The following is a 27,979-nucleotide window of genomic DNA, read 5'->3' as shown; positions in this document are numbered from 1 at the left end:
CAAACAACAGTCAAACGGAAAGTATGTGCTACACTCTTTTATCCTTCATTCCGCTTTTTATCCTAATTAGGTTTTTTCAGGCAAGGTTTTTAACGAGGCAGCAACCACATGCATACTACAAAAACAACAGTAATAAGACCTTTGATGACAAGGCAAACAAACAAGTCTCCATTCGGGGACGATAAGGTAATCTTTGCTTCGGTAGCAAATTCCCATCGGGAAGTTAAGTTTGCTACCAAACAAAGGTTACACGATCGTTCACGAGCACAAACCACTAGAGGATTGTTAGGCATTTTTTCTCTCGACAGCATGAATTCCTAAGGGGAAAGCAAAATATGTTGCCAAGCGAAGAGTTACGTAGCAATTCATCGGTGGAACCTTCGAAGATACAAGACTTCCGGTGTTCCAACTCGCATTCTTCGCATTAGAACACGGGGGAGGGGGGGGATAATGATATGATTACAAGGCAACATTGAATGCCACATCAACCGGGAACGAAAATCCGACAAGGCAACACTGAATGCCACGCATCATCGGGACCGAGGACTGAACAACCAGCCCCGAAGAAACAAGTTATACAAGATAACCACAAGTCATGGCAACTTTTTTTCTACATAGCAAAATGCCAATGTAAACTATGAAAACAGAAGGAATGAAATGAAATCCTTTTGCTCTCACTACTAGAAATTCGCTAAAAACCGACCAAAGTTGATCGGTTATGGCCAATTACCGACCAAAACGCGACCATTAGGGTGTGAACGGTGTTTTGATGGTCGGAATGGCTTACCGACCAAAGTTGGTTGGATCAACTTTGGTCGGTAGCTTAAATCGACCATCTGACAAGTATAAGTACTTACCGACCAACTTTGGTCGGAAACATATTTTATTAATTTAATTTTACCGACCAAAGTTGGTCGGTTTAACTAAATTATGTTTTTTTATTAATTATTAAAATTTAAAAAACCGACCAACTTTGGTCGGTAATTGAAAAAATATATATTTTTAAAATAATTAAAATTAAACATTACCGACCCACTATGGTCGGTAATCTCAACAGTGCAGGCAAAATACCGACCAAAGTTGGTCGGTAATGTTGAATTCTGGGAATTCAATGTTCATTAACCGACCAATTTTGGTCGGTATTTTGGAATAATTTTTATTTATTTATTAAAAACGACCAACTTTGGTCGGTTTTTCTGGGTTTAATTTTGGCATAAAATGCCTGTTTTGGCAGCTACACCACCTGCCAGCATACCAATACACCTAATAACAACAACAACACAACAACAACAATAACAACAACAACACAACAACAACCAAAACATTCAATAAATACTTTAAAACTAACAAATTAAAGTTCAATTGAACATAAAATTCCAAAACCAAGTTAGAACTAATTACAACTAATTCAAAACTGGTTCTATTTGTTTAGTTCAAAGTATATAAAAGTCAAGGGGTGTTTTCTACAACATCATCAACACTGTCTGATAAACTTTCATTTACAAGACGATATAGAGAACGGTCTTGTGGAGGATGGGAAGCACGATCACGGGGATAACGGGAGGAACGATCATGAGCAGGACGGGAGGAACGATCACGTGGAGGTCGACCCTCTGGAGATGACTCACAAGATCGGGGCAACGGAAAAGCTCCACTAGATAGGAGAGTTCTGATCTGAGCTTGCATGCCAAGGAATTGAGCATCTCTAAGCCTTTCTCTTTCCTTGGCCGCTTCTAGCTCGGATGTGAGCTTTGTCACTGTCTCCCGCATAGCAGAGAGGCTCTCCCTATTAAGTTGCTCACCTTGCGAGGAAGTCCCTATTCCTCGCATTCCACACTTATAGCGATGGAAGTTTTTAGTAGGAAGCCCGTATACCTTCCCCCATTTTGGACCGCCAACAGACTCCAACCATATTCTTTCAGCATCCTCGTCCGAAGGTTGGGTTGGCTCACCCGATTCACCAGTTGGATGACTACGGATGAATTTCTCCACGTTACTTTGGTAGCGACCCTATATTATTTTAAATTAAATCAGTATTTCAAAATTTTTATAAAAGTAAATTATAATACTTAAAGAAAATTGAAAGCTTACATATGCAGTCGAGGCCCGGTCCTCGACCCACCTATCTTGATCCCCCTCTTTCTTCTTCTTCACAATATGCGTCTCCTTGAATAGCTCATCATGACTCATTGGACGCCCATACTTCTTTTCCTGAAAACAAATTAATTTAGTTAATAAACAGAATAGATATACTTAGAAAAGTAAAATAATTTAAGCAATTACGTACCAATCTTCTTTTTATTGTCCCTAGGCTGATCGCACTTCCAGTGTGCAAGGAGCCTCCCTTCTCGGATGCACGAGCTTTCTTTCCTTTTTCGCTCCTCTCTAAGAACTCTGCGGTAAGCCATTGCCTTTGCAAATCATTCCACAAATTCTCAAGTAACCAGCCATGCCTCTTATTCTTCTTTCTAGCATCTGAGAAAGCATCCGCCAATCTCTTGCGAGCTTTATGATGAAAATTTGCAACCACTTCCGCGTTATAGTGGTCTTCCCATACACACTTGCTTTGTATTTCAAAAGTTAAATATTAGATGAAAACATCATAAATATAAATTATTAAACTGTTTAAAAGAACATTTATACCTTAAATTGATTGAAAATTTGCTCTTTCAGTGAGAATGGGCAATCAGTCCAAGTCGCATAAGGGCCATCATAAAGCTTTCTGATGGCATTGGTTATTATCTTCGTAGTCTTATTACCCGGCCTGAACCTGTAATTTAACAATAAAAATACATTAATATCTTAGTAAAAATGTTATAAATCAATAGACGCAAAAATAATGAATAACACTTACCCATCACCCTCAGAGACTATGATGATCCTGCCATATCGATCATAATGCACTACCTCGTCATCACCATCCGAAGCATGTGTATCAGAGGCATGTGAAGACGGTGTAGGCGGGTTAGAGCTACTGCCTCGCAGGCAAAGGCCTACAATATATGGAGTCGATGATGAACATGGTTGCGATCCCTGTGACTGCGACATAGCTGGATGCGACCCAAGTGGATGTGATACCGATGGCTGTGACCCGAGTGGCTGTGATATGTAGGGATGTGATCTATGTGGATGTGATGTAGATGGCTGCGATGCAGATGGCTGTGAGGCAGCTGGACTGTATGTCGGACGTATAGTCCTATGGCCTTGTGATGGAAGACTTGGTGTCTGAATGAAGGTGTACGGCTCGTGATGATCTGGCAGCTCAGTATAGCCGTGTGGTGGAGGATAAGACATAGGCATCTCTGAAAAGGGTGGACAAGAGGGAGTATTATTTTCTACCCTCCTCTTTCCCTTCCTACCCTTTTCTCGACCCCGAGAACTAGTAGGGTCATTGTTACCTTGACCCTTGCCTGCCATCTGCATAATATAATACACATTTAGATTGAAACATATAAGAAACTAGCTATAAAATGAGAGTGCTTTAAAAAACCAACTTTTTAATCCTCATTGACGTATTGTTCCTCGTCCGAGAATTCTTCGTCCTCACTTGTTTGAGCTTCATCAGTTGATTCTTCGTCCTCATTTTCTATAATAGTTACTTCATTTATATCAACTTCTTCCAATATGCGTTCAGGATGTTCCAAATCATTTTCTAACTGATCGTACACCATTTGGTGAACGTTGGAGATATTGTTTTGATATGCAACATCTAACACATTCTCGACTTCCACCCTACCTACATGCTTAGTTTTTATTACAACCCACCAATCAGACTTATTCCGCCGCAATGGATAAGGAGCATAATACACTTGCCTAACGTTATGTGCAATTATGAGAGGATCATAGCGATCATACTCCCTCGTATGATTAACCTCAATTATGTTGTATTGGTTGTGTACTCTTGTACTTCTTGTTGGATTTGGGTCAAACCACTTACATCTAAAGAGTATCAATTTCTTATATGGCCAACCTGTATATTCTAGTTGTAATATTTTTTTGACCACACCATAATAATCAATATCTCCAACTTGGTTGCCATCACCACCTTGAACCCACACCCCGTTGTTGTTGCTATTTTTATTTTTAGAGCAATCGTCTGTATGAAACTTATAACCATTCACTACGTACTTAGACATTGTTGTGACCTGAAGCCCAGGTCCCCAAGATATATCTTTCAAAAATTGATTTACACCATTATTTGGATTATTTACCTACATAGTGTTAAAAAAATTCATAAGTTAGCACAACTTATGTATCAATTTTTATACATTCACTATATATACACACACACACACACACACACACACACACACACACACTTACAAACTGTTTGAACCACGTATCAAATCTCGTATATACATCATCATGGCCAAATTGACCCACAAAGTGACTGTGACATATCAAATATTTTTAGTAGTTGCATCAATATATAGTCAAAGTAAATTTTACATTTTGATAACTAATAAATCAATACTTACTTGAGAAATGGTGCAACTTCGGGATAATTTAGCAACACATGAAGTGTAGCTGACTTGTACTCCATATCACTCAAACTTCTCTAACATCCTTAGAACATCGGCCTGGTTGATTGAATATGGACATTGGTGGATATAATGGATCATTCACACATTCGACCGTGTGCCTATTGGGCCTATTCCTAGAACATGGCACGTTACTCTCAAAATAATAAGAACAAAAATGTACAGTTTTCTTTGCAAGATAGGCTTCGCATATAGATCCTTCAATCTTATTCCTCAGCTTAACAAACTGTTTGCATTTGCCAATTGTCCTACATAATGTCATGTTAGCCAAGAACATTCAAATAAAATAGAATATTACATCAAACTTATAATATTATCTCTCAAAGGGATACATCCATCTGCATTGAACAGGCCCTCCAAGTCGTGCCTCGTATACAAGGTGTATTGGAAGGTGTTCCATCACATCAAAGAAACCACATGGGAATATTTTTTCCATCTTACTAGAAATTACACGGATGTTCTGGTCCATCCGAAGTAGGTTTTCTTCCCTTAATGTGGTAGAACACAAGTCTTTGAAAAACAAACTAATCTCTGTGATGGGTTTCCAGATTCTTTCAGGCAAACCACAAAATGCAATAGGCACTAAGGTCTCCATGAAAATATGGCAGTCATGACTTTTCAAATGGCTCAACTTCCCTACCTCCATATCTACTTTTTTCCAAGATTCGACGCATAACCCTCAGGCATCTTCAATTTCGTAACCCAATCACAAATTTGTCGTCTTTCCTCCAAAGTGAATGTGTAACTTGCTTTGAGCTTGAACACCTTACCATTGTTTGTTGTCTGCAAGTATAATTCAGGCCGCCTGCAATATTCTTGTAAGTCCATTAGCCTTCGGGTTATCTTTTGTCTTACCTTTAACATCCATCACTGTGTTGAACAAATTATCAAAATAATTCTTCTCAATATGCATGACATCAAGGTTGTGTCGGAGAAGATTATGCTTCCAATAAGGCAACTCCCAAAATATACTCTGTTTCGTCCAATTATGATTAACACCATATCCGGAGAATCTATAAGGTGGAGCCTCAGCAACTTTACTGAAGTTCTGGACCCTCTCCCAAATTTCCTCACCTGAAAGTATCGGAGGTGGAGAATCATATTCCACTTTATTCTTTTTGAATGCATTTTTCATCCTTCTAAACTCATGATCATAAGGCAAGAATTGACGGTGACAATCAAACCATGATTGCTTTCGGCCATGTTTCAAAGTGAACGCTTTACTATTTTCCATGTAGTAAGGACAAGCTAGCTTCCCAGCAGTCATCCACCCAGACAACATTCCATACGCAGGAAAATTATTAATAGTCCACATTAAATTAGCACGCAAATTGTAATTCTGCTTGGTTGATATGTCATATGTTTCAACACCATCATACCACAATTGTTTTAGCTCATCAATCAAAGGTTGCAAATATACATCAATCAAACTTTTCGGATTACGTGAACCGGGGATAATACAATTTAAGAATATATATGGACTAGTCATACACAACTCAGGTGGTAGATTATAAGGTGTAAGAAAGACAGGCCAACATGAATATAGTGTCGCAGATATAGAAAAGGCGTGAAGTCATCCGCACACAGACCTACCCGAATGTTCCTTGGTTTACTAGCAAAATCTGGATATGTCCTATCAAAGTGCTTCCAAGCTTCTCCATCTGAAGGATGACACATAACACCAGGTGGTCTTCTATTTTCAAAGTGCCATCTCATATGAGGAGCAGAACTCATCGACGCATATAACCTCTTTAACCTAGGTATAAGAGGTAAATAATGCACCTCTTGAAATGAGGCTTTTCGCAAAATTTACAACTGTCTAAAGTTGCATCATCTTTATAATATAACATGCAACCATCTTCACAACAATCAATTCTCATTGACGAAAGTCCTAACTTAGAAACCAATCTCTTTGCCTTATAGAAATCACCAGGTAAGTTGATATTAGGGTCAACTAGTTCACTCATAAGGTCAATGAAAGAGTCCATGGCTGCTTGAGAAATATTCCAATCAGATTTGATACTTTGTAATCTAACTGCAACAGACAACTCAGAGTGCGGACTTCCTTCACGTAGTGGACGACTAGCTTCCTCTAATTGTTCATAAAAATGTTTTGCGTCATCATTAGGAGTTTGATCAACATTTTCATTGGGCTCACCCCCGAAGTGCATCCCAAAAGCATCCGCAACCATATCCTAAATTCTAGAATCAAGATTTGTATTCTCCACCGACCTACTACTTTCACCAACAACCATGTTATGAAATATCCCACGGCTACCATCGATCTCTCCATGATTAGCCCACACAAAGTAATTCTCTATAAACCCATTCCTAAAAGTTCAATTCACAAGAACAAATCCTAAAAACTAAAATTTTAATTCATATCCTACGAGTTTAAACATAAACTAACTAAACTAAAGAAATTCAACCCATACCCTAAAAGTTCGATTCACAAGAACAAATCGTAAACCCTAGATTCTAACTAAACTATTCAAGACAATACAAAGTTAATCATTCAATTCTAACTAAACTATTCAAGACAATACAAACTCAAAATTGAAACACTCATCAATTAAAACTAATTCATAACTAATTAACTAATTAACAAAACTAATTAGTTAATAAAACTAATTAACAAAACTAATTAAAATAAGACCTAAACCCTAATCCTCAATAAAATGTAATGTTCAAATAATTGAAACACTAATCAATTGAAACTAATTCATAACTAATTAACAAAACCTAGAAATAATAAATAAATGGGTTGTAATTCAAACCTATAATTTTTATGAGATGGAAAAGGAGAGGGGAGGTAGTGGCAGCGGCGACGGCGAGGACTGGGCGGTGGCGACGCGGGGTGGGGAATGAGATTTATGTGAGGGAAATAGAGAAGGAGGGGGGAAGGTTTTGAGTGAGGGAAATAAAGAAGGAGAGGGGAAAATAAGAGAGAAATGGGGGTTCCCCCGTTTTTCAATTATGATTTCAGAATTACTGACCAAAGTTGGTCGGTAATTTTGGTCGGTACATTAAGTGTTGACCGTTTGATCGAAAACCGACCAACTTTAGTCGGTTTTAAAAAAAAATAATTAAATTCTTTTTTTTGTGTATTTTTTTCTTAAAATATTATAAACTATAAAAATATATATTATAAACTACAAGCATTTATTTTATTTAACTATGGAATTATTATAAATAATTATAAACTATAAGCATAATCTTTATAAATAATTATATTAACTATTTAATTTTAATAAATTATAATAGCATCTATCTAAGTAAATTTTCTAAGTTATAATTAAGTATGTGAGTAATTTCTCTCTCACACACATACACCTATATTGTAATTGATGCTAATAACTTCTTTTTTCATTCGTTCATCACTAATAATGCATGACATAGATTAATCGATATATAGGTCGAGACGTTTTGATGAATCATCGATTAATATTCATCGATACATCTAAGTAAGTTATAAGTCGATGAATCAATTTACAAATAGATATATTTGATGATAAAGTATATATACTAATTAGTATCTTCCCAAGTCTATCCCTAAAAGAACCCGACCCTGTGGTCCTAGCGCTTCGTGTTCTTATATATATACGGCTATACCCGTAAGACTCTATTAGGTCTGCTCATAACTTGTGAGACCTACGTGAACATAGTGCTCTGATACCATGTTGTCACGATCCAATTTCACCTATAGGTCGTGATGGCGCCCAACACTACAGCTAGGCAAGCCAACTAATAAGTCAAACGTACATTGGTTAAACTTTTATTCCAAAAAAATAATAAAATACCAACTTCTACCAATGTGTGTGCCAAGACCCGGTGTCACAAGTGCATGAGCATCTAGTAGATTATACAAAACTCCAAATACTGTCTGAAATAAAATAGACAGAATATAAATATAAGAAGAGACACTGGTAGCTGCAGAACGGCTCAAAAAGGCAGCTCACCACTATGCCTCGGAGTGACGTGGGTATGTGATGATAGGTCCTCCACTAGTACCTGTCTCAGATCCTGCACAAAAAGTGCAGCAAGTGTAGTATGAGTACGTAAACAATGTGTACCCAGTAAGTATCAAGCCTAATCTCGAAGTGGTAGAGACGAGATGGCCGACTTTGACACTCACTATGGGTCAATAATAATAACTGAAATAAAACTAGGATATTTAAATCAGCATGATTTACAGAATTTACAATAATTTATTTAATCAGCAGAAATAATCAAATTCCTTCAAATGTAACAATTCTCAATATATTAATTAAATTCCTTCAATTCAAATAATTTCCAATTTATCAATTAAACCTCATTTACAGGAGTAACAATTAATTCCTTAACGAGCAAGAATAATAATTTATTAAATTACAAGGATTTTTCAATTTATTAATTAGCTTCACAAGCTGAAATATATTATTAAATTATCGTGTAATTATTATTATTGAGCATGATTTCTGCCGAGGACGTACGACCTGATCTAGAGTGTCGTGTACACTGCCGAGGGACGTGCGGCACGATCCATAGATGCATCTATCCTGCCGAGGCGTTCGGCCCGCTCCACAAGAAAGGAAGACATTTTCTTATGTGCCTCCGGAAGGAGAGTATAGTTATTATAAGATAAATTTTGGAGGAGAACAATTTCTTTTAACAATTAATTGATTTAAACAAAAATTAAGCATATGAAAATTTCATATTTTTCTACTTTTCATAACAATTCACAATATATACATCAATTATTTTAATTATTAAAGAATACAATTTACACAAGTAATTCATGCTTTGAGTCCTAAACTACCCGGACTTTAGCATTAATAGTAGCTACGCACGGACTCTCGTCACTTCGTGCGTACGTAGCCCCCGCAATTTAGCAAAAATATATTTAATTTAATCACCTATGGGGTAAATTTCCCCCTCACAAGATTAGGCAAGAAACTTACTTCAATTTGCTCTAATTTAATCCACTAGAATGCCTTTTTCCATGATAATCCAACTCTGTCTGGCTCGAATCTAGCCAAAATAATTTGATATAATTAATAAAAATTATAGGGACAAATTCTATAAGAAAATACTACATTTTAAATAGAAATCCCGAAATTAATTAATAATTCGTCCTAGGGGCCCACATCTCGAAATTCGGAAAAAGTTATAAAATCCGACAACCCATTCAATTACGAGTCCAACGATACCAGTTTCATTCAAATCCGACAATCCATTCAATTACGAGTCCAACGATACCAGTTTCATTCAAATCCGACTCCGAATCGATACTGAAATCTCAAAAATTTGTTTCTATGAGATTTCTAAAAATTTCTCAAATTTAAATCTCAAAACACTAATTTATGGTGAAAACAATAATATACTTGTATATGTCGACCAAATCCGAGTTAGAATCACTTACCCCAATATTTTTCCCTTGAAATTCTGTCAAAAGTCGCCTCCGCTCAAGCTCATGTTCGTCAAAAATGGCAAATGGGACGAATGTCCTCTTTTTATAAAACTGCCCAGCAGCCTTCGGAACTGGTCCTCGAACTGGGACTCGATCGCGGCTTTGATCACAGGCTCGAGCCTGGACCTCGGTAATGGCCTGCCTTCGATCAGGACATCGAGGCTGGGCCTTTGATCAGGGCATCGAGAATGTGCCTTAGATCAGGGCATCGAGCATGGGCCTTAGATCAGGGCATCGAGGTTGGGCCTTCGATCAGGGCATCGAGCATGGGCCTTCGATCAGGGCATCAAGCATGGGTCTCGATCCTAGCCCTCGAGCCTTATCTTTGATCATGTCCTCGAGCTGGACCTTCGATCGTGGCTTCGATCTCAAGCTCGAGCCTGAGCCTCGTCAACCCTGGGATCGATATCAACTCATAATATCCAACAGAAGAGGAAACATTGCAGCAGCTTTTAAGTCCAATCTTTTTGATCCGTTAACCATCCGAAACTCACCCGAGGCCCTCGGGACCTCAACCAAATATACCAACAAGTCCTAAAACATTATACGAACTTAATCGAACCTCTAAATCACATCAAACAATGCTAAAACCATGAATCATACCACAATTCAAGCTTAATGAAACTAAGAGTTTTCAACTTCTACATTCGATGTCGGAACCTATCAAATCAACTCCGATTGACCTCAAATTTTAAGCACAAGTCATAAATGACATAACAGAGCTATTAAAATTTTCAGAACTGGATTCCGACTCCGATATAAAAAAGTCAACTCATCGGTCAAACTTCCAAACTTAAATTCTTGTTTTTAGCCATTTCAGGCCTAATTTAACTACGGACTTCCAAATAAAATTCCGAACACGCTCCTAAGTCAAAAATCACCATACAGAGCTGTTGGAATCATCAAAATTTTATTCCGGGGTCGTTTTCACATAATTAGACATCCGGTCACTATTCGAACTTAAACATTTTAATTTTTCTTCGAAATTCCATATCTCGGGCTAGGGACCTCGGAATTTGATTCCGGGTATACGTCCAAGTCCCAAATCACGATACGGACCTACCGGAACTGTCAAAATACTGATCCGAGTCCGTTTGCTCAAAATGTTGACCAAAGTCAACTCAATTGAGTTTTAAAACTCTAATCCATATTTAAATCTATTTTTCACATAAAAACTTTCTATGAAATTTTACGGATTGCGCACGCAAGTCGAGGAATGATAAACAATACTTTTTGAGGTCTTAGAATACATAATTAATTATTAAATTTAAATATGACATTTTGGGTCACACTTCACTGTAATACTTTAACTATATATATAGCTTGTTATAGTATATGTTAGTGTGTATATATATATAGCTTGTTAAAGTTTGACCATGTTTGACCTATTAATTTAACTCGTTTACTTAATACTAATAACTTCTTTCGTTTCTTTAATTTGTGATCCATATTTACTTAATACTAATATATATATATATATATATGTCAAAGATGTTTAGTATTAATTCTTTTATTTTTCATTCATTCATCACTAATAATGCATGGCATAGATTAATCGATATAGGTCGAGACGTTTTATTTTTACTATTAGTCGATATAGGTCAAACGTTTTATTTTTAATATTCATCGATGCATCTAAGTAAGTTATAAGTCGATGAATCAATTTACAAATAGATATATTTGATGATAAATTATATATACTAATTAGGATCTTCACAAGTCTATCCCATAAATTAAAGAACCCGACCCCGTGGTCCTAGCGCTTCGTGTTCTTATATATATACGGCTATACCTCTCTCTCTCTCTCTCTCTCTCTCTCTCTCTCTCTATATATATATATATATATATATATATATATAACACGCTTCGTTGTACTACTTTAACTACATATATAGCATGTTATATATAGTATATGTTAGTGTATTCATTATTTGTATTACAAAAGTGTTAACGAATTACATTTATATTATTTAGATAGTAAATATAAAAGTAATTCAAAAGTTTGACCAATGTTGACGTAATAACCGACCAACTTTGGTCGGTTATTTTGCAGAAAATAACAATTACCGACCAAAGTTGGTCAATTCGTTGACCAATTTACCGACCAACGTTGGCCGGTATTTAGTTTTAAAAATATAATTTTTTTTTCCAGTTTCCGTCCAAGCTGGACGGTTTTTGGTCGCTTTTTTTGACCGACCAACGTTGGTCGGAAATATTTGGTCGGTTTTTAGCAGATTTTTAGTAGTGTCTTATCTTGTTTCTTGTCTGCACGATGAGCTAATTTTGTCATTTGAAAGTTAAACAAGTACTTCAAATGTTAGTGCCGTAATGAACATGAGACGTCCTCTTTAAGAGCACCGTAAACATAAGAGGGCCCTCTCTTATAAAAATCCTCATGTTAAAGGGTTAGTTTCGGAAGAATATATCCCCGGAACCAAAAATGCTATCATGAAAAAATACACCCGAAGCCATATATGAAAAAGACGCAGAAGTGTTGCCGTAATCAACAATGGCACCCGCCAAAGCTGTTAGCACAAAAAAGACAGACCCCAAAGCTCAGGCAGCAAAGGTTGCCAAGGCCGTGAAATCTGGCTCGGCTTTCAAGAAGAAGTTAAACAAGATCAGAACAAAGGTTACCTTTCACATGCCCAAGAGATTGAAGACGGAAAGGAACCCAAAATATCCCCGTATCAGTGCAACTCCACGGAACAAGTTGGATCATTACGGAATCCTCAAGTATCCGTTAACCACCGAGTCTGCAATGAAGAAGATTGAGGATAATAACACCTTGGTTTTCATTGTTGATCTCAAAGCTGACAAAAACAAGATTAAGGATGCCGTGAAGAAGATGTATGATATTCAGACCTAGAAAGTGAACACTTTGGTCAGGCCTGATGGAACGAAGAAGGCGTTTGTTCGATTGACACCAGACTATGATGCATTGGATGTGGCAAACAATATCAGAATCATTTAAATAGGAACTCATTTTCTCAGCAAAGATTAGCTCCTTTCTCAATTTTGTTAGCTGTGTTGGCTTTAAATACCGTTAGTAATATTCCTCTAGTTGTGACTGAATTTGAGAACAATCTTGGTACCTTTCGGTGTTTTAAAAGGCATTTTCGGGACTCGCCCTGGGTGGGGCACTTGCAAAACGTCCTGAGGCTCATATATGGGGCTTAGTTATGTGAGGCTTACGCCCCAAGCGCCCGATCGTACGCCCTAAACACGCCTAACGCCCAACGCTCGGGGCTCGCCTAACAGTTCTAACGCAAATCACGTGTCGAATTTCCTAATTAATATCGTTGACCTTCAAAATTCTTTAATAAATTAATGATAAAAGTTCTATTCATCGATAGAAATATGAAGATTGAGCATAACTCTAATAATGAGATATGTATTGTGAATTTATATCTTCATTGTTATTGGCCGGGTCTTAGTTCATTTGTCCCTCCTTGTTATACACTTTTATTAATTTGATATCTTAAACTAATTTGTATTTATTCATAAAGGAGTAATATTTTAATTATCGTACTAATAAGATTTTATTAATTATTTACTTTTAGAAAGGTAAAATGTGGAGTTTGATCATCTTTTTAAAGAAATTATAAGTTTTTAATTATTTGAAAGTTAAAGACGTTATACGTGATTTGTATGCATTAGTTATACGTGATTTGTATGCATTAGTTATACTTAAGAATTATGCTATATATATATATATATATATATATATATATATTTCACATATTTATAGTTTTCTTCAATTTTTATGCAATTTTACCTGTTTATAAATATTTATTGTCATTATATTATTTTATAAAATATTAAAAATTAAATACCTATGGGACTTACGCCCCGTACCTCGGGGCTTACGCCTCGATGAGGCATGTGTAAAACGCCTCGCCTTACGCCCACGCCTTTTAAAACACTGGTACCTTTTAGTTAAATGTCTTGTTGGTTTACGTACTTCTTTGTGAAATACCTTCTTATCTTAAAAAAAAAAAGACGCAGAAACCAAACTTTCGCAAACTCTTTATAAAAACCCTCCTGTTAAAGGGTTAGTTCCGGAAGAATATATCCCTGGAACCAAAAATGCTATCGGGGAAAACTACACCCGAATCCACATACGAAAAAGACGCAGAAACCAATCTTGCGCAAATACTTATTGAAATTCTCATGTAAATGGGATAATTCTCAGAGATGGAAGTACATCGAAGAAAATGCACCCGAGACCACATGCAGAAAAGCAGGAAGACATGCACAAGGGTTAAAAAAAAAATTGAACAGATATCCAAGCAAAGTAAGACTCAGCCAAATAGTTGAGAAATAATACATCTTTATTTACAAGGATGCACCAAAAGGAAATACAAGACAGGGAAAGAAAAAGCTAAACTACAACGTCGCCAGAATCAGAAGGAAGAGAAGTATCTGCATCCCCGGGAGCGGTAGCGGGTTCAACCGATGGCTCAACATCTTCCCCAGCTTGATATTTGGCATCATCGCCTTCGATTCCTCTTTAGTGTCCGAAATCTCGGAACCAGCATCAGAAGAACCTGGAACATCAGACCGCACTGGGAGCCCTTTCTTTGCAGCCAACTCAAGCTCGCGTGCCTTAGCAATTTCGGTATCAATATCAAAAACGCCAGCTTTGGCTCCTTCCAAGGTCTTTCTCCTCATGCTGTACATGGCATAAGTTTTTTCAACAACGAGGGAAGCCTCTCGGCGCCTGAGTTCTTCTTTGAGTTGAGCGATCTCGACAGAAATATTGTCCCAAGCAGACCTAGCAGATCGGAGACTGACATCGAGATCATGGACAGTTAAACTATAGAGCCTGTTATGCTCGATAGTTTTCTTTTACTTCTCCTCCAACTGGGCATGTCTCGCCCCCGCGGTAGCAAGTTCTTCGGCCTTAGAATTCAAGGCTACTTCTAAATTAGTTACCCTTTCAGCAGCAGCAGCCTCACGATCATTGGCAGCAAGAATGGTATTCTGGACCTCAGCCCATTTAGCGTTGACTTCATCAAAACCGTCCCTCAGCGGCCCAACTTCCTAGTTGAGGGTTACCACTTCCTGCTTACTTTACTGCAAACGGGCTCCCAAAACATCGGCCTTAGTGGCCCTGGTTTCTAGTTCCGAGAGGCGAAGAACAGTCTGGTCCCGTTCCGCCAAAAGCTAATCCCGTTCAGAAGAGAGTTCCTCCTTCTCGCGGATTAACCTTTGTAGGCCCTCGGAAGTAAGAAAATTGGTCTGGGAGATAAAAAGAGGTAAAACTTAAAATGCACTCATTCAGAAGCTCGAAAAAATAGCAGAGAAAGAAAGAAATATACCGTTGCAGCATTATGCATGGCATTGTTCAACAAACACTCTCCTGAGAGTGTCTGAATCTTTTTCCAATCCTTATCTGAAGCCAAGGGGACAGATAATTTGCAAGCTCCACCGGCTGGGAAAGAAGGTTGCACCCGGTAGAGACCGAAAGGGTAACACTCATTTTGCTTTGAGGATCTTCAGAAGGGGCAGCATAATTTTGCCCTAAATTCCCATGAACAGGGGACTGAGGAAGAGGGATGATTTCATCACGGTCAGGTGCGGCCGTTGGAGATGATGTTGTTGGTAGAAGCGTGGATGAAGATGGAAATGGTGTAGGAGTTGCTGGTGGCAAAGAAGGTGGTGATAAAGCTGATAAAGGGGGAGAACGGGAAACAAATGCATCGAAGGCAGCACCGGGCGTTGGGTGCTCACCAACCGAAGATGGAAAGAACCCGGTACTCTACCTCATAGTACCGGGTACAACAAATAGGGGCCGAGAACGGGAGTTGGCATTTTTTACCAAGTCAAACTCTCCCCAAAGTGACGAGACATCATCTTCGGCGGATGTGACTGCATCAATAGGTTGAGTACCTTGTTGAGAGGATAATAATTGTTGTCTTCTTTGTAAAGAAGCTCCCTCATCACTAGCTTCTTCATCATCATCGATCATCACAGTGTCGATGATCGGCCCGGAAGAAGGACCGGTCATCGTCACCACTAGAGATGACTTGGGGGCATCAACCTTTGCCTTTTTTTAGACGCAGAGGAACTCCTTCTCTTCGGTTGTTTATTCTATGGACGGGGGCTCTGTAAAGATACGCTTGCGCCCGAAGCGAACCCGGAGGCACCAGTGCAAGTAAGTGCCTCTTGAAGCAATCTCGCTGCGTCAGCATAGTGAGCTAAAGCATTCGGGGACCTCAACTGAGCCCGCGGGTAGACCTAATTTCATCAATCATTAACGAATCAGAAGGGTCCAAGCAAATTCCTCATAAATAGAAGCTAGAGTGAGGAAAAATTAAATTACCATGATTTTCGGCCTTCCACCCGTATTTAATGGACAGTTCTTTCCACAAACGGGTTTCAGGAGTGGTGATGTCCAAGATCTTTTGAACCCACCGGTCCAAGACTTCTACTGCCGGTGGGATCCATCGGGTCACTATAACATACATGAGTTAAATGATTAATACAGGCATGGAAAAGCATCTAGTAGGAGCGTATTGAAAGAAACTTATTCTCCATAATTCGAGGGCCTTAGCGACATATTTCTCGAACATAGGATTATGCGGACCTCTCTGGATTATTTGATCTCCATAAAAGTCGATCATTGCGTGGATGTTCTTCTTGAAGTATTTGGTTATCAAGAAGAACATTTATTGAACACGACATTATTTTATGCCTTGATCCCTTTGTGAATATCTCGAGAATTTTTGGGATACTTTTTGGGATGACCTCAATTTGAGAGCCCTTTTCAAAGGGAATATGTAACTCTTTTTATAGGAGTAACCTAGGGTTATGATAGAGTAGCCTCCAAATTAGAATTTTTGTAGAGTAGACTCCAAGCAACCCTAATAGACTCCTACAATTGCAAGAGTCCTCTTGTAGTATCTTGAATTTAGGATTTAGCTTGATCCATTAAAATTTTGGTGTCTACAAATGCCCCCTACTTCAAGGCTTGTCGGCGTGTAGACTTGATGGAACATAAAGATGAGACTTGAAGTACTCATGTGAGAAACTCATTTTTTGTATCTTCTCGAAAGAGTGCTTGATCATGCAAAGTTGCGTCGAATTGTATCTTGAGATGGATCCGGTCTTTAAAGAATCTTTTGCAGAAATTTCATCCCGTAACTATGCCTAATAACATGTTTATTGGCCCAATTTTAGAAAGATTATCAAGTCTTAAATTGAGCGGCATCTATGACATCATGACACTACCAGAAAATACCTTTTTTCCGACTATAATTACCGACTACAAAATGTCAGTCGTAAATTTCTGATTACTGTAGTCGGAAATCTCATATTTATTTTTTTGTTTATTTTTAAGAATTATTCTGATTACATTTTTGTCTAATATAATCGTAAAGCTTCGTCGAAAATTCGGTGCAAAGAATTTTCCGACTACTGTAGTCGGAATATTATATAGGAAAGTTAAACAACTTTTGACCAAATGGTCCCGACCGTGGTAGTCGAAATTTATTTTTAAAAAAATAATTAAATAATATATATTTTCCGACTACAGTAGTCGGAAATATTGTCAGACCTTATTTTGTCACTACTGTAGTCGGAAACTTAAGTTATTTTCTGCCTAATTCTCTTACTTTTCTAATACTTTTTTTCTCACACACGCTCTCTCTTATTCTCTCTCTCTCTCTCTCTCTCTCTCTACATGCTCTCTTAGGCTCTCCAGTTAATCAACGGGGCCGGCAAAATCAAATCCAACGGCACCGACAAAATCATCGACTGTTATTCATTAGGTAGGCTCTCTTTCTCTCTCTCTCTCTCTCCCCCTCCCCCCCGCGTCTAATCTTCGATGACGACTTAGGGTTTCATTTTAGTGTGCAAAATCAGCGACACTACTATTTTAGTGTTAGAAACTTAGTTTGAAAAATAATTTGACTGGGTTTGTTCTCTCATGGTCAAACAATCGATTGTTGTTGATTAGGTTTGTGATATTTTGAATGCTCTGTGATTGTTATTGAAATTTAAGTAGATCTTAGAAAGAATATTATGATGGAATAATTAAATGATAATGAGGTTTGCACTTTATATTTGGTGCGAAAATTAAGAGTGCCTAACAAAATATCACAAACAGACCCATTTGATTTATTCAGAGTGCGTTGATTTTTTAAAATTTGGTGTTCCTTTCTGTATATCATTCAACATCACATGGTATTTTATACTATAACTTATAAGTTTAGTGTAAATTGAGTAGTTTTATCCGTTAATACATTTTTTGAGGAATTGAGGAATTATTTATTTTTTTTGAGCTCGTCCCCTAAATTTTTGACCAATCGAGTATGTTTACTGGGCTGATTGCTGAGCTATTTTAGGTTCGTGAATGGAATTCTTGTTTGATTTTGGGATCATTTTGACTGCAATGGGCAGCCTCCTTGGAGTGAAATTAGAAGTTGACTGTACAGGAATTTGTCTCCAACAAGAGGAAGTTGCAGGCTGTAAGGCAGAGGAGAGATAACATTTCGGTTAGCAATTTCATTGTTATAAGGTACGAAATCTTTACTAGTTTGAAATTCTAACTAATCTTGAACTAGAACTACGAATATCTACTGTAAAACTTTTTGCCTAGCTTACTTATGATGCTAGGTATAATTCTTGCAATCTCTTGATGTTAACTCTCTTGATGAAGAAGAATCCGAAACTGCACCTCTTTAAAAGATCGTTTATTTTTCTAAAAATATTTGTCCGGGTTAAGATAGATCAGTAGTAGTGTAGTACCGTAACAAAAAAAGAAGAAGATAGACCGGTAAAATATGGTAAAGGAGATGGTAGAGATACACAGATGGATTGAAATTTGAAACTTTTTACTCAAGAATATCTATTAGTAGTATAATTGTAATAACGACACCAATTTTAAGTTTCATCTCTTGAACATTGCTCTCAGGAGAGACAAAATTCCTCTACTTAAAGTTTTATATTTTCTTTTAGTCAAGTCACATTGAAACTTTGGTGCAAAAGCAACTGCACTATGTTGATCCATACTTTTTCATTATATTATAGCAATTCATATATAGGGATGCATATTCATATGATGTCCATAAAAACAAAAACAAATAGTCATACTTAACTGCTTAGTTGATACTACTACTGTTGCTACTTGTAATTCAAAGGGGAAAAAGAAAACAAAAGTAGAATCAGAAAAATATGGAGGAGAAGAAAAATCCTAGAAGCTAGCTAATAAACATGTAGACTTATATATAATTTTTCAAAACAATTAAGCATACCTCAAAAACTCTGCTGCTGTTTGAAAGATCTTGGAAAAGTAATTAACAGAGAATGCTAGTATGATAGAATTCATGTAATCAACCTAACTTTTATTGTGAAATTTTAAATTTATAGAGTCATTCATAGTTAAAATGCTGAAGGTATTGCAATTATTCAAAGTGGGAACCTGTAGAAGAATATCTCAATTTGTATTATTTTCTTAGATTTTGTGGTGAGGGTAGTAAAAAGAGTAGAGAATAATTTTGAAAATTCCAGAGTCGATGAGAGATGCTTTTGAGATGTTCGCAGGGGCTCAATCCGAACCAAATGATGAGGCTAAGCGCTTTTATGGACAACTAGAGGAAGCTAGTCGCCCACTGTATGAACGCCCAATGCATTCCACCAAAAGTTATTGTCGGAACGGTGTGAAACAGCCGAAGTTCACATTGCTAGAGTGAAAAAATCCATGAAAAAGCACATGTCCTACTCTTATGATGATGAAGAGACTGAATCTGATGTCTAGTAGTGTGTTTTGGTTTAGTAGTGTGTTTTGGTTGATTAAATGTTCTTGGATGTTTAGAATTTATAATTAGACTTTATTTGTAAGTTTTGATGTTGTGGTATACCTGTTTAGACTTAATTATATTAGAGTCGATGTGTATTAGTACTTAGACTTGATATTGAATGTTTAGATTTTAATTAATATTTTAGTTTGATATTATGGGGTTTGAATGCTTGAATTGGTTGGTTGAAGTTGGAATTAGTTGGTTGAAGTTAGAATTGGTTAGTGGAATTGGTTGGTTGAATTGGTTGAATTGATTGGTTGTATTAGTTGTTTATTGTTGTGGTATGCTAATAAAATGGCAGTATTCTACCAAAAATCTAACCCAGATTTTTGACTACTGTAGTCGAAAAATGTGCCCAGAAATTATGATTTTTCGACTACAATAGTCGGAAACCTCACTGAAAATTTCTACAAAATTCAAAATTCTGACTATTGTGGTCGGAAAATAAAATAAATATAAATAATAAATAATTATTATTTATATAATGAAAATATTTTTTTAAAATAAATAATTATTTTATTAAGTTTCCGACTATTGTAGTCGGAAAATAGCTCCCTTTTCGAATTTTTGGCGAAACAAACTTTTCGACTACAGTAGTCTGAATTTTTTGACTACTGTAGTCGGAAAGGTTTTTTCGACATACCGTTTTTCGACTACTGTAAATCAGCCGGAAAGTAGTCGAAATAGGTACTTTTCCGACTACTTTTTGACTAGTTTGGTAGTCGGAAAATAGCGAATTTCTAGTAGTGTTGTGATTTTTTTTTGTGTTTATTTTTATATCTTGTGCAATTGGTCTTGTTGTTGGTAAATTGGTAATATTCCGATTTATATTGAAATTGAGGGTCTGTGACCATTGCCAGGCGGATTATGATATGAAATATGGGCACGAGGTGCCGTGAGTAAATAATAATAATATTGGCAGGTAAATTGTCCGTGAAGTTGTGATATGAAATGAGGGCATGAGGTGTCGTGGTTAAATGATGATGATATTGGCATGTGAGTTGTCCGTGCGGCCGTGATAGAGAAATTTGGCATGAGGTGTCGTGAAAATATGAAAATGGGCTGAGACCCGTAGTTGTATGATTATGAAATGAGGTGTCACATGGTGACTTTTTAATTGAAAGAATTATATTTGAAAGATATTTATTTGAGGAAATTATATTTGAAAGAGAGTTAATTGGAAGAATTATATGTGAAAGATATTTATTTGAAGAACTTGATTTAATTGGGTGTACTTGTATTTATTATTTATTGAGACATATTAATAGTGTTCTTGTTGCCATGCCGGGCCTATCACTGGTTGATTTGTGTTGCCCTTATTGTTATTTGTTTCATATTATTTTGTATACTGTATTGCACATGTTATTAGACTAGTGTGTGTCTTGACTGTACCTCGTCTCTACTCCACTGAGGTTAATCTTGATACTTATTAGGTACCGATTGTGGCGTACTCATACTACACTTCTGCACATTTTTGTGCAGAGTTAGGTATTGGAGATATCGTACTTGACTAGAGTTAGAGTGGGATCGCAAGTATTCAAGGTAGAGCTGCTTGGTCGTCGCAGTTCCTTGGAGTTTTTCCATTTTATTGTATTGTTATTTATTATTCAAACAGTATTGAGTATTCGATCATTGAGATCATTTCATGTATTCAGTTAGAGTTCGTGACTCAGTATTATCAGTCTTGGGAGGTTGTATTTTCAAATTATTTTCGTTGTTGGTTTCGACACGTGTATTAAATTACATCTTTATCAAAAAAGAAAATGGCTTGAAATGTAATCATAATCGGCTTACCTAGCCTTAGGGACTAGGTGACATCACGACGACTAAGATGGGATTTTGGGTCTTGACAATTATAAAGAACGTGTATTGATCTTATTATTACGGAAGACACATAATACACATTATATATCAACCAAAGAAATGGAACAACTCATGGTGAAGACACGTGGATAATATTTTAACTAAAAAAGAACAACACGTGGATACAAATCCATCTTCTATTTATTCTGTCATCTAAGATGTTTGGTCCCATGAATTAGGTGAAAATAATTATGACATGTATATCGGTAATGCTTTATCCAATATTTAACTTGTGTTTTTTCATCTTGTATAGCGAATTATTGGAAAATTTAATTTAAAAATTGGTGTGATATATTTCACCTAATAGAGCATGGAATAACAATATGTGAAAGGTTTTGTGTATAGTATCTTATTTGAACTATGTAGCATAACTATAATTCTTTTTGTATAACTTTTTCTATTATTAAAGATTCTGAAATTAACTTAATTTTATTTATTAAATTCTTGCTTATTTGGATAAAGTCCTAATATTTAGAATTATTTGATAGTAAATTTTTTGGAATGACATTGTATGGTCCTCTAGATATTTTAATAGCTCATATTTTTATGTTTGACCCGAAATAACATTTAGGTCTAATTTATTAGCAAATTGTAGTCACCGCTCCTAATGCACTTCTCTTTTCTCTTTCCAAGACAACATTTATTCCTCCTTTCTTTCTTTCATTCTATCTAATACACAATTTTGTTTTCTCAATACAACTTTCATTTCCATTCTCTTCCTTTTTCTTTCATTTTATTAAATAAAAATGTGGGCATTTTTCCTCACTCCATACTCTCTTTTGCTCCATCTTCTACCCTCAGCCACTCCACCATTGCTCCGCCCATCTTTATCTTCCTCATAGATGCTGTTCTCCACCACCAAGGGTGATGATCAACAACTTCATCGGCACAGAACTCAGACAAAGAGTTTTCTTTTTAGATTTTTATTTTTTCTGAATAAATATCTGCTTCTTCTTCTTCTTCTTTTTGTGTATGTGATTATTTCTTTTTCTTTTTCGGGTCCAAGTATTTTGTAAGTAAAGAACTTTTGAAGTGAGTATTGGTGGTGGGTGATATTTTAATGCTGGTTGGAAGTTACAAGTGTAATTTCATATAAAAAATTTATATACACAATGTATAAAAATTATATAATATATATATATATATATATATATATATATATATATATATATATATATATATATATATTCAGATGATAAAAGGAGAAGTCAAAAGCTATCAAGAAGGCAAAGAACTTTCGCTCGATCGGTTAATTAGGCAATGTTGACCTTGACGATTCAGATTTTCTTTCTCTACTGGACTAGCTATTCGACTGATCTATGTGAAATTTCAGAGTTAAAGTGTGCGTCTTTTTCAAGTGGCTTTTCTTGTGATGGTGGCAATGAATACAATATCGTTCATGGTGTCGGTAATGGTGGTGGAGGGGAAGAAAATTTTAGGGGTGGAAGAAAAAATTAGAAGGAAGGGGTAAAATAGGTTAGGGGTGCTGAGGTGGCATACCACGCGACATCTACCTCATCAAATATCAGTGCCATATATGATTGGATGTCCACCTTAGACAAACTTAACAAACGAGGGATATATTTGAACCAATAGTATAACGACAAGGGTATATATGGACTCAAAGTATAACGAGAGGTTATATTTAAACCTTTCCTCATAGTACATGGGTATATTTGACCCTTTTCCGTTTCTTATATAGAAGAGCTTGAGTTTCGACATGCTGTCTTTTAATTTTTGTTCAAGGGTAATTTGGACCTTTAACAACATCTAATGAAACGTGTGCTTTAATCTCAAAATTGGACCGCCACCGCATCAGTTCTTCCACGAGTCCACCCAATTCACAAAACATGTGTCTGTGATTTTTGTCTTCTGTGTAATTTGAGCTTAACCCAAAGCACGAACAGACTATTGCAATTCATTCTTACTTTCCCTTTCCGTCGTCTCTCTGTGTGCTCTGTTGCTTCTTGGCCACAAACCTACCTTCATCCTCCGAAATCTCTTTGTTTATTTAAGAGTTAGGCTTCAAGGCAAAGCTTCTATTCTTTACCAAGTCACACGAGAAAGGAGGAAAAAAATTGTACGTGATTTGTGAGACAAATTCACTCGCTGCCAACTCATGTTACAAAGGAATCGTCGTAATCTTTGCTTGGGATTCAATTGAGGTAACTTAATTAAAGAACCAAGTTAATCTTTAGTTCTATTTGTGGATAATGGCGATATAAATATGATCTCTCAATAACTATGGGAGAAGGTTGAATCAAGTAGAACACTGATACTAAACGAAGATGATATCACACGTTTTGATTTCGTGGTCGGGGGAATTTGTGCCAGTTAAAATAGTAATAGTAATACTAAATGCTCCAAAATTTCTAATGAAGTTAAAAAATAAACTAGGTTGAACAACTCGGCTTTTTACTATGTTGTGTTTAACCGTTGAACTTTTTGTGTTTATATCAAATTTAAGAATATTTAATAATAGCAAGCTTAAGGTTTGAATTTTTTGCCTTTTGCACCTTTCTGGAATTGTAAAATTCTGATTTCTATATTGAAGTTTTGTGTGTGTATTAGTAAAACTGTTTGTAAGTTGTGTGGCACTAGTACACGATAATTTTGATGGGACTGATGTGGAGCAACACTGTCATAAAGATCCCTTAAGGCCTAAAAAAAAGCAAGTGATGAGACTGCTTCAGCTTCAAGTACCCAAAGTAGAGTAACAACGTAGTAAATATAATTTGATCTTCCCTGCAAATATTGAACCAATTATGGCTAAATTATGTCATGTTTACTCTAATTTGTATTTTATTTTCCTTTTTAGACATCATTTTGAGGTACAATTAAGAATTTAGGTTTCTTGAATACAAGAGGTAGTGCATTGCGCTATGTAGTCCAAATACTTAGGTATTTGTGGAGGCAGCATATATTTATGCCAAAAGGAAATACAATTTTCTCGATTAACTCTTGAGCTTGAGGAAAGCTATATGTTTGAACAAAATATATTATTTCTAGATAAGACCTTATATTCTTCCTACTTATGCATAGAGGTAACTGCTAAAATGGACGAAAATTTCTTTAACTATTCACCTAAAAGTTTTATCATTTTATTTAGCATCAAATATGGGAGTGAAAGAGCTTCTATTTAAAAGAGCAATAAAAAACACATGCATAGCAGGCTGCAAATTAAGTAACTGGAGTAGAGAAGATGGACAAGTTGAAAAGAATGGACAAGCATAAGAGCAAACATTTTTGTGTATAGTATGAATGCATAAGTTCCTCTTTCCATTTAGACCGTTTAAACTTGTGATTTGTGTATTGAGTTGATTTTGTATTATGGTATATGCAGGGCCCATGTAATACGTTTTGTTCATGGAACGTCTATATTCCTAGACCTTAATCCAGTATATTTTGTATTCTTGGCAAGGTTGCTTCCAAGAGAGAAGTGTACTTTAGCTGAAGAGTTGGTGGTTTATTTACACTTTCATATGGATACTGTAAAAACTATTGTGAAAGGAAAAATCTGCCAAAAGAGTTTCCTATTTCCTGAATTCAATATCAAGTATGTTGTGGTGTTATATATATGTGTTTCATGTATTTATGCAGTGTTATAGTCTTTCTTCTCATACTTCATATTTCTATTTGCTAACAGGATTACTCTTTGGGGGAGTATAACATGCTTTAAAATCAATATGTCTAAGACTTGGTTTGACCTTATGCTGCAGGAAGAAAAAAATTAAGAGCGACTTGTGCAGGAATGAGATGTTTTGCCATAACTCTGCCCACATTCCTCCTTGTGAGGTAAGGCACTATTCTTTAACTTTTTTTAATCTGATTCCGACAAGACAGATTGGCTCGATAAAGAAGTATGTGTTATGAATATATTATATTATGGATGTTTATTTAGTACTCCGTTGTAAATAGGCTTCCTGAAGAAGTTTATCCATATGAGACTCCGTCATAAATACATTTATCTATTTAGTACTCTATTGGAAATAAGCCTCCTGAAGAAGCTTATCCTTTCGGTACTCCGTTATGGATAAATATTACCCATGATAGAAGATTATCTATATCTGACACAACAGTTTAGAGCAGCAGCTTACAAGCAGCTTGCAGTAGCAACTTACACAACAGCTTCCTTTCTTCTATAAATAGAGGAGAATTCAGTTCATTATGTACATAAGTTTGAAGTCAGAATAATATATCAGTTTCTCTCTATACTTGTCTTTATTTTACAGTCTTTATTTTATAACACGTTATCAGCACGAGACTCTGACATCTCGAGAAAATACTTTGAAAGTATCAGAGGTACGAACTTTCTTTTTCTAAATAATGTCAAATCTTTCTAAACTTGAGTTTGTAGCCCTGGATATATCAGGCAAAAGCTACATGTCTTGGGTGCTTGATGCCGAAATTCATCTTGATGCGATGGGTCTGGCAGACACCATCAAAGATAAAAATCAGGCATCAAACCAAGACCGTGCCAAAGCAATGATATTCCTACGCCATCACCTTGATGAGGGCCTGAAAATGGAATATCTTACTGTTAAAGATCCAGTCATACTGTGGAGTAATTTGAAAGATAGATATGACCACCTGAAGATGGTCGTTCTTCCACAGGCACGTTATGATTGGACTCATCTAAGGCTACAAGATTTTAAATCTATCAGTGAGTATAATTCTGCTATGTTCAGAATTATTTCCCAATTGAAATTATGTGGTGATAATATTACTGATCATGATATGTTGGAGAAAACTTTCACCATTTTTCATGCCTCGAATATGCTCCTGCAGCAGCAATATCGAGAGATGGGATTTAAAAAGTATTCTGAACTTATCTCACATCTTCTTATAGCCGAGCAACATAATGGGCTATTAATGAAAAATCATGAAAGCCGACCTACTGGTTCTTGTCCATTCCCTGAAGTGAATGAGACGAACTTCCACCAAGCTAAACGTGGAAGAGGTCGTGGCCCCAGTCGTGGTCATGGCCGTAGTCGGGGAGGAAACTCTAATCGTGGTAATAATAATGCACCAAAGAACCCTCCTCACTACCAGCAGTGGAAAAGGAAGGAACAAAAGTATGAAGCGGTGCAAGCAGCAAAGCCAGAAAATGCATGCTATAGATGTGGAGGAAAAAGGCACTGGTCACGTACATGCCGTATGCCAAAGCACCTGGTTGAGCTATATCAAGCTTCCCTGAAGAAGACAGAGAAAAATGCTGAAGCAAATTTTATTTCTGAAGATAATTTAGACTTCATGCATTTGGATGTAGCTGATTACATTACACTCCTAGAAGGAGAAACAAGTCATGTGATCGGTAGTGAATCTGTAGAGATGTAAATATTTTAATTTTTGTTATTTGTAGTAGATAGTATAGTTATGTAACTGTTGTACACAAATAAAAGTTATAATATTTACTATCATATTTATTTTGTTTATGTCATTTTGAAGAATATGGATAATCCTCAAATTATGTTTGGATCAAAGACTAATCATGAAGATATTTGTGTAGTTGATAGTGGAACAACTCATGCCATATTCAAAGATCAGAAATACTTTTCTTATTTACATAAGGAAAAAGCAAATGTTTCTACAATTTCTGGTAATATAAGTTTGATTGAAGGCTCCGGAAGAGCTATTTTATTTCTGTCTAAGGGAACAAAACTTATTATCGACAATGCATTGTACTCCTCCAAGTCCCGAAGAAACTTGTTGAGTTTTATAGATATCCGCCGAAATGGGTATCATGTTGAGACAATAGATGAAATGAATGTGGAATATCTTTGTATTACAAAGAATATTTCTGGCCAAAAATGCATTGTAGAATAGTTACCAACTTTATCTTCTGGCTTATATTATTCAAAGATTAGTACAGTTGAAGCACACTCTATCGTAAACCAGAAGTTTACTGATTCAAATACTTTTGTGCTTTGGCATGGCCGTTTGGGCCATCCTGGATCAATAATGATGAGACAAATTACTGAAAATTCGAGTGGGCATCCATTAAAGAACCTAAAGATTCTTACGAATAATGAATTTTCGTGTGATGTTTGTTATCAAGGAAAAATGATCACTAGACCATCACCAATGAAGGTTGGCATTGAGTCCCCTACCTTCTTAGAACGTATACATGAGGATATATGTGGACCTATTCACCCAACAAGTGGGTTGTTTAGATATTTTATGGTCCTAATAGATGCATCTTCAAGATGGTCTCATGTGTGCCTATTATCATCTCGCAACCTGGCGTTTGCAAAGTTATTAGCCCAAATAATTCGATTAAGGGTACAATTCCCAGATTATCCTATAAAGGCTATTCGCCT

The 27,979-nt window shown here is 36.3% G+C and overlaps 1 long non-coding RNA gene and 1 pseudogene across 1 annotated transcript; both read left to right on the top strand.

Moving 5' to 3' along the window:
• The first annotated feature begins 12,431 nt into the window (after positions 1-12,431).
• On the top strand, positions 12,432-12,964 carry LOC107828547 (large ribosomal subunit protein uL23-like; annotated as a pseudogene).
• Positions 12,965-17,605: 4,641 nt separating this feature from the next.
• Positions 17,606-19,948, top strand: LOC107780485 (uncharacterized). The gene is made up of 3 exons (XR_001646834.2): positions 17,606-17,765; positions 18,342-18,514; positions 19,540-19,948. It is a non-coding gene; the product is annotated as an uncharacterized LOC107780485 (long non-coding RNA).
• The last annotated feature ends 8,031 nt before the right edge of the window (positions 19,949-27,979 follow it).

Source organism: Nicotiana tabacum, chromosome 19, assembly GCF_000715075.1.
Source record: "Nicotiana tabacum cultivar K326 chromosome 19, ASM71507v2, whole genome shotgun sequence".
Taxonomy (NCBI): Eukaryota; Viridiplantae; Streptophyta; class Magnoliopsida; order Solanales; family Solanaceae; genus Nicotiana; species Nicotiana tabacum.
This window is presented reverse-complemented; position numbering and strand designations above follow the sequence as displayed.